Source organism: Metopolophium dirhodum, chromosome 8 (genome assembly GCF_019925205.1).
Source record: "Metopolophium dirhodum isolate CAU chromosome 8, ASM1992520v1, whole genome shotgun sequence".
Taxonomy (NCBI): Eukaryota; Metazoa; Arthropoda; class Insecta; order Hemiptera; family Aphididae; genus Metopolophium; species Metopolophium dirhodum.
The window spans coordinates 15476959-15485674 of NC_083567.1; positions in this window are offsets into that span (position 1 = coordinate 15476959).

The window sequence follows — 8716 nt, forward strand, 5'->3', positions numbered from 1 at the left end:
ACGTATATCTACCTATATTAAGATCTTTTTTTATGACGTAAGAAAATTAATTATGACTTTCATAAATTTAAAGATTCATTATTAGTATATACCAGGTTTGTGTCTATTGGTATACATATATATATATATAACAAATTACGCGCTAAATGATGAATACATATTATTATACATAGACACATAGTATAAACTATGGGAGGCATAGGCGGAAATAGCGTTTGGGATTTGGGGGGCTAAAGCCTTACTTTGATAATATTGAATAAGCTTAAAACAAAATGTAGGAAATGTTTTGGGTTATGGAATTTTTTTGGGGGAATTAGCCCCTAAAGCCTCCCCTCTATTGACGCCTATGACTATAAGTATACAACGTGCAGGTAATAATTACAATGAGCTATAATGAGGCGACGGCGCAACAATTTATTGTTTTTATTATTAATACAAAATATTTATGTATTCAATATTGTTATTTATTATTACGCGTGATTCTTTTATCGAAAGGCATTCGTTATTTCAAAAACTAATATCGTTTTTTAAAATATTTTTTTCCATAATATTTTTAAGTCGTTGTAAAACGAGATTTTTTAAAATTATTTTATTTTATACAAATTCTAATTAATTAATTTTTTTTTAATTTCAACGTACGCAGATGTAATTCCTTATTTCAAAGCAGAATTTAATTATTTTGGACTAGTATTTTATAATTTATAAGTATTTAAAGTGTTTCAAGGAGTGAAGTGGTACAGAGCCCACAGAGGTACCTCGCAAAATGTTGGTTCACTACTCATTTAAACTTTAAATACTTAAGACTCATTATTAAGAGGACGGTCACCCGGATTAATAATTATTGTTGTCACCATCTTACAGGTGGTGCGTATATGACAAATTTAAACATAATAACATTTTTCTTTTTTAAAACTGCTTTACCTATTATAGCTACACCTATCTAAAATTATGTAAAAAATTATTTTTAAAAATGTTAGTAGTTTTGTTAAATTATCAGTGATATATTATGTGGAAGAATCACAGGGTTAATGATAAAAACGTTAGACTATTTTAACACTAATTTAAGCAAAATCATCAGCGTACGCGTAAATATGATATCACCAATGTCAAGAATGTTCTTACACAAATTATCATCACCGTACTTTTACAATATAAGTATTTAAGCACACGTGACACAGTATTGTGTATTTGTGTACATAATGCTACTGGTACACGGGCGGCCAATAAATTATGTCTTTATAATGGTTAATGGTACCTACTACATTTTTTTCACCACTATTAAGCGATGGAACTGATAAAACTTGTCTTTGACTATAATGATTCCTTATAAACGCGATCACTCAGACGATAAACTATGTGAGTAAGATAACGTCATCAGGGCGTATTATTTTTTTTTATGAATTAATCAATTTTTCACTATTCCATAAAAGTATATTATGCTACCTATATGTCATACCACTGATTGGTAATTTAATCAGTTAGCTGCGTACCTACCCGTTGATCCTTAACCCATAATCGCACTTGATTACTTGAATTTTGTTGATTCATACTATATTTATATTTGTTTCAAATTACAATTCGTAATTTTTACCAAGTATATTAGAACACTGCATAAAATTATGTGTTTATATTTTTTCAATATAATTTACAGATTGTTTAATTTAGAAATTGAAAAAAATGATTGAAAATATTTTAGAAGTACTACAACATACTACGTATAATTATTTATATAATAATAGTTAATAATCAGTTCACTGTAATCAGCTATATCACTTAATATACAACTCGATTGCAACTTCAGTTTTAATTTCATATACTGTTTGGAAACCTATATTTTTCAATATGAGCGTGTTATAAAAACTTAACTTAAACAAAACTTGTTCATTTTTTAATACACCCATTTCAAGTTTTTAAACGTTCGACAGAGTTGTATACAACTATAATTTTAATTTTTCATTTGAATATAAAACAAATTTGAAAATTGTGGCTGCGTGGCGCGTCGGCTGCTACCAGTCGCGGAATGCGACTGGGAGTAAGTAACGGCCACAGTTACTAGCTTCCGGATGGGTGACCACCGCCTGGGTTCATAGTAGTTAAAAACCTTGCCACACTACACGTGTTTGCTACCTACCGTAACAACCGTTAAAACAATCGTAAAATCAACCTACCATACTAACCTTACCCCTACCACAGTTCATAACCCCTACAACAGCTGATGGCCATAGTCGCCGGGCTTAAATTCAATTAAAAAAAAAAAAATTGAAAATTGTGATTATATTGCAAGCGGAGACCATCGATTGCGTCCAAGATTCAGCTAAACATTTTTTTTCTACTTTTTCTATGTTCCGATTGTGTAGTCTTATGACCTATTGTATTATACTATAACTATAATCGGTAAGCGTTAAATACCACTTTCATATTTGGCCCATATGGTGTGTATAGATCTATTTAAACATGAATTGGTTTTTACTTGATGAGTTTACGAACATTTTATCTCATAGCCGGTACTCATATCGATTAATATCGTTACAATTACGTAGTAATTTAATTTATAACTCATGGTATGGCTAAAACGCAGAACAAAGTATTTAAAAAACAATAATTTATTGATAAACAAATAAACAATTTAAAAAATATAATTATATCCCCTTAGCCCTTTACAATACCTTAAAACTATTTCACTTAAAAGCCACTTTTTAAAATGACAAGAAGCTGTATTTTTGGGCGTAGGACGTTTGCGCATCGCTATTGTTATGAATGACCTTTTTTGTAGGCCGTTTGCGCATCACTATTGTTAAAAAAGGCATAGGGTATTTTCCGATCGCTATTGTTACAAAAAACCTTTATATAGGCCGTTTGCGTATAGCTATTGTTAAAAAGGCATAGGGAGTTTTCCCTAGCTATTGTTACAAATAATCTTTTTATAGGCCGATTGCGCATTCCAAATTACGTATACCAGGTTTTATTTACACTTACAAAAATAATCGTCAATATTCATAATTCATATTTAAAAAAAAATTACAAAATTAATATTCACATTTACCAAAAAAAAAAAAAAAAAATATAATATTATTTGATCATCTACTGAATAGATTTGTTGATTTGTTATAAATTGCAAAAGTATTTACATATTATAAATATTATCTAAATATATTATATTATCACTAATAGGTAGATAGGTAATAGGTAGTAGGTACCTTTCTATTGTTAAAATTTGCGATGCGCAAACGACCTACCAAATTTCTTACCTGTGGTACTAATGATGCGCAAACGACAAACTCCGGTATTTTTTAATCCTATATGTTTGGACTGATTTTTATTTGTTTTTGTATTATTATTTATTGAATAACACTGAAAAAATAATTACTAATTATGTCTATTAATTTCCCAAATCTATTGATCCTAGAACTACGAATGTATTCAATAGTCATTACTAAAATCATATTAAAATAGTGTAATTGAATGATTATATTATATTATAATATTATATAGGACGCATTCGGAACATACAAAAGGTTGGAAAAAATAATTTACCTATCCGACTTGTGGACACAATCTAAACACTGGAAAGGTATTTAGGTTAGGTTAGGTTACATATACCCATAGTTTATTCTCATTTATTTGTCGTGTTCATCTCTGCGTGTACCTATATAGTCATCATATCATTCTATCGCCGCAAGTAAAAATACATATTTTTAATTTTATTTCCGGTAGTCAATCTAAACCATTAGTTCTCGGGTATTGAAACATTTGAAACGTCTATTATTATGACGCCACAACCTGCATAGTAGGCGGTACATAATAGTATAATATACAGACGATGACAAATATATTACGGTTGTTGACGCGGATTCATAAAATATTGTCATAAAAAGGAAATACGATAATCGACACCGGATAAAAACGCACGGATTATCCGACTGGAATATTGCCCAACTCACAGCTGCGTCTGGTCCTATACAGAAGACAGTAAATTACTACTAATGGATATTATGTAGGTTTATACGCTACTCATTCATATTGCATTTCTGTCCGCACTTATATATACGTATAGGTAGTATATACGTTGTACATCAAACAACCGTACAAAAACTCGCGTACTTCTTCGAGCAAATGTTATGACAGTCGTATATGCAGCACGTAATGTAAAGAGGTTGATACCCTCGACTTGCGCAAGATTAGCTCATCGCAATTATCAATTTATATCAGGTGTATTTTCTACTGAAATCGGAAGAATAAAATATCTGCGATACAATTATGCGAGACTGCACAGTCACAAATGCCATGATAATTATTTCAAATCTCGAGACAATATTGCATTCGAAATCGCGATCGGTAGTATTTTCACGGTCAAATGGGCCAATTATGTTTTCAATTGCTGGTAACAACAAAAAAAAATAAAACAGTTTATATGTATATGCGGTTACTCTTCTACAATAATAACAATAATAATAATAATAATATCGTTGTACTCCTGAAAGAAGCTCACGAGTTTATGTACAATATCACCTATATCGATTCGGTCTGTAAATCTATGATTGTTTGTATATAACATGTTAGGAAAAAAGACCTTGGTGGCAAAGAAAATCACGCTTTTTTACCGCCGACATCATTCTACAATTGTAATTTTTTTTTCTTTACTTCTAATAACAATATCAGTTGATAATCTTTCAGCCTCATTCTCGCATTTCAAAGTCGTTCGTTAGTTTGTTTTATAATGATATATATTACGGATACAATAAAAACCATGTGTAATTAGCAATAGCTTAGAGCTAGCTAATGGTCTTCGTAAAGCATTGGGGTTATGTAAATACATATTATATTTACGTGCTGAATAAATACACGCCTTCCAGTGACCTTGAATTATTTTTTTAGACTAGATTTTCAAACTTTTTTTATGATTTTTTTCAAATACTTGTAACGTAATATAATATATATTATTACGTAATTATTATATATTACTATATAATATGTGTGTGTATAATATTATAGTTAGTCATAATAATTCTCACAGATAAAAAGCACATGGTCCTAAGCTTATCACGTAAACAATCATAATATAAACACAGAATAAGGATCTATATGAGAATATCAATAATGATCTTGATTTATAATATATACCCACGATGTATGAACGCGTGATTATGCTATGTATGCGCGTATAATGTGATATTATATTATATTATAATTATGTCTCGATTTGTATGCACTAAAAAAGCTTAAAATAGTATATGCGTTTATGACCCGAAAAACCTTGAAATATGCTAGGTGAAATAAGCTCTTAAAATATTTAAGAAATAATATTTATAAAATAAACTAAACATTGTTACCAAAAATATTGCATACAGTTTCTCTGACAAATATTAAAACTGAAATAATTTGAATTTCAAAAAAAAAACCAAATTCAAAATTTAAAGAGATAAATTTAATTTTAAAATTTAAAAAAAAATGCATTTATTTTATTTAGGTTAAAGCAGTAATTTCCATACCACTTTATTCAGTCAAATTTGACTACAACTTACAAGGTACGGAGACAATGTAATAATAAACCATTAAACTATAAAAGAATACAACGTTACGCGTGTCACGTGCGGCCTATCAAGTTATTTCCTATTTACTTTTTTTCCATTAGACCATACATCATTACATCAAAATCTATTATCTATCGTTAAACAAAAATGTCGATGCAAACAATATATTATAGAGGCTTATATTAAACGTCTTTCTAAAAAAAATTGCCAGAAAATTATAAATCATAAATTTGTATACGGGAATTTGTATCACTTGTCTTGGAAGATTTCATTTTGTATGTACATCATAGTAAATAATTAGGCATAAAAAGAACAATTTTTTCTCTACGAAATTTTCTTAAATATTCAAAATTATTTAAATCCGTGGTCATCCTTCAAATTATAAACTTATTTCTATGCTAAACAAATCGTCGAAATTTCTTTCTCCCGTCGAACTGCATAGGTATAACTATTATTCTCAAAATAAAAATAATATAAAAATGCATATACAATTATATATTAATGTGTGATAAAACAATAGTTTATAATTTATATTATATAGTATTTATTACACACGTGCATATATAGAAATCATGTATTTTATACGTTGACTTGCGAAGGACCATATTTAAGTGTTAATAAGTGGATAACGTATGCATCAAATGGAGAATGATCATTTTGTAAGTCCCATTGACTCACTCCATCATTTGTTATTAATGTTGAGCAAACATAATTTAAAACTTCCCATCTATTATATATATAATAATTAATAATATTATATGTGGTATGACTAAAACATAAATATTAATATATAGATTATTTAAACAAAACCATCATACCAGGTGGTCACAATGTTTATAGTAAACATAAATCAAATTCATCACATTTATTCCATGTGCGGACGTTGCAACCTATTTGATGCCATATAATCTTGATACCAAATTAGAATTAATTTTAGGTTTTAAATTCACGATGAACATAGTTTTTGTATATTTCATGTAATATACTTACATACAGCGCTTGAATTGGGAAAAAATTAGAAGAAGGATGACAAGTGTAACAACAATGTGCGTACATTAATGTCTTGTTGATGAGAATAAGATTAAAAGAGCTACGCATAAATATTTCCTCAAAAGAGAAGAGACTCTGTGTACCCGCGACGTCCGCTTCCCCATCAATCACTGCTTAGGCCTTAGACCAAACTATAACTTGATGTAACTAAACGGTGATTTTAAAATGTTGACTTCCAATTTGTGTATATAAAATGTAATTTTTTGACTAGATAATAGTATATAATATATATGAGATTCTCTTTATCAAGACAATTATTGCACACCATTATCGATAGAACTATGTTTCTAACTTATATACTTTATACTATCATTATTATATTACAAACACGCATGACGCATTATACAATGTAAATATACCGTTAACTTTAAGAGCCTCGAGATAAACATATTATAGAAAATATACATTTCTTAGCGATTGTCAACATACATTAAAGACAAAAAAATCATTTGAATTAGTTATTTTAGTCAAATTATACTAATATTACGTACTGCATACCTTTGTATAATTCCACAAAATATAGGTAATGCAAATTACCATTTATTTAATAATTTATATTGAATATATTTTAGTTATAATTTATGAGTTTCAATATTTTTTCCATCTATTATTGTTTTAAAGCAGATTCCTTTTTAAAATAATGTTTAATTTACAATAAAAAAAAAAAAAATAAGTAATAATATGTGTTGACATATTTTATTTTTCAAACTAATCACAAACAAATTTTCATTCAAAAGAAATATTTTTAAAAAATGGAACTATGTTTAATATTAATTAATATGTATTCTTACATAGTTATTTAAACCCAGATTTATATACAAATATAAGCTTTTAAACTTAACCTAATAACAAATACATTAAATTGGATGTTCATATTTTAATCTAGTTAAATTAAGTTAAAATTAATAATTATTATTAAAGTATAAGCATTTTTGTTTTCGGTATTTTTTGTCTAATTAATAAAAAACTATTTTATGGATATTTAAGTGAACATATAGACTTGTAGATTTGTTGAAAATAATAACTAATGTTAGTGGTAAAATTTATTTAGAATGAACTATATACAACTTTTATTAACTATATAAAACACAATCACGAACAACTATTGAAAATTGAAATACGATTCTATTTTAAGTGGATCAATCTCAAGTCTCGCCCATAATATAATATGTCCTTACATCTTAATTATTTCCTTGAAGATTTGTATACTAGGTATGTATTAATTTAAAAAAAATAACAAACTTTACACCTACGTTTAAGTAAACCGTCTGAAGGTACAATTTCAATTTAGCGAATATAGATATCAGTTACCCACCTAAAAAACACATTTTAACTATAATTTTACCATATAGATATGTACATAATTATTAATTATTAATCACACATAATATGTTTTAATGATTAAAATTTAAATTGACTTCTCGTTTTTCTTGGGTTACTGAAAGTCAGCTAGTATTGTATTATAATTATTGTGTTAATTTTACAATTACTCTTATTGCGCCCTAAAATAGATTCTAGTTGCTACTAAGGAAGTTATTTTCCTAGGCGTAATTGCATGATTTTCAAAATATTTGAAACCTATTCAAAAAAAAAATTTAGTCACCAAGTTAATTATATATAATAGTTTATCATTATATTTAATAAATGTAAGAATACTTTTGCCAACATGTTCATCGAACACTGGATTATGATTCATGGTCATTCATATGAATTTCGACGGATTTTTAAAATGTTCTTAACGACTATGACACAAAAAATGGTATAAACTTATATTTATAAGACAAAATAAAAAAAAATAATGCCATTTTCTATAGGTATCTGAAAAGGAAATTGGAATGAATAAAAAATCTATAAGTTGACGATAGGGAATTTTTTTTGAGAAAACAATTTCAAAATGTATTGGGTATGTATATACTAATAATATTTGAATAATAAATATGTGCATGTAGGAACGGCAAATTCTCAATAATTTGAACGTATACCTGGAGTCACGTACACCTATTATTATATATATACAATTTGTACAAGTAGTTTAATGCAAAATATTGCATTAGTTCTGCTTACCACATACATCCTATACAAGCGATTAATATAATTATCTAAAATGTAGCAAGAGTTTAGTTTCATTTGAATAA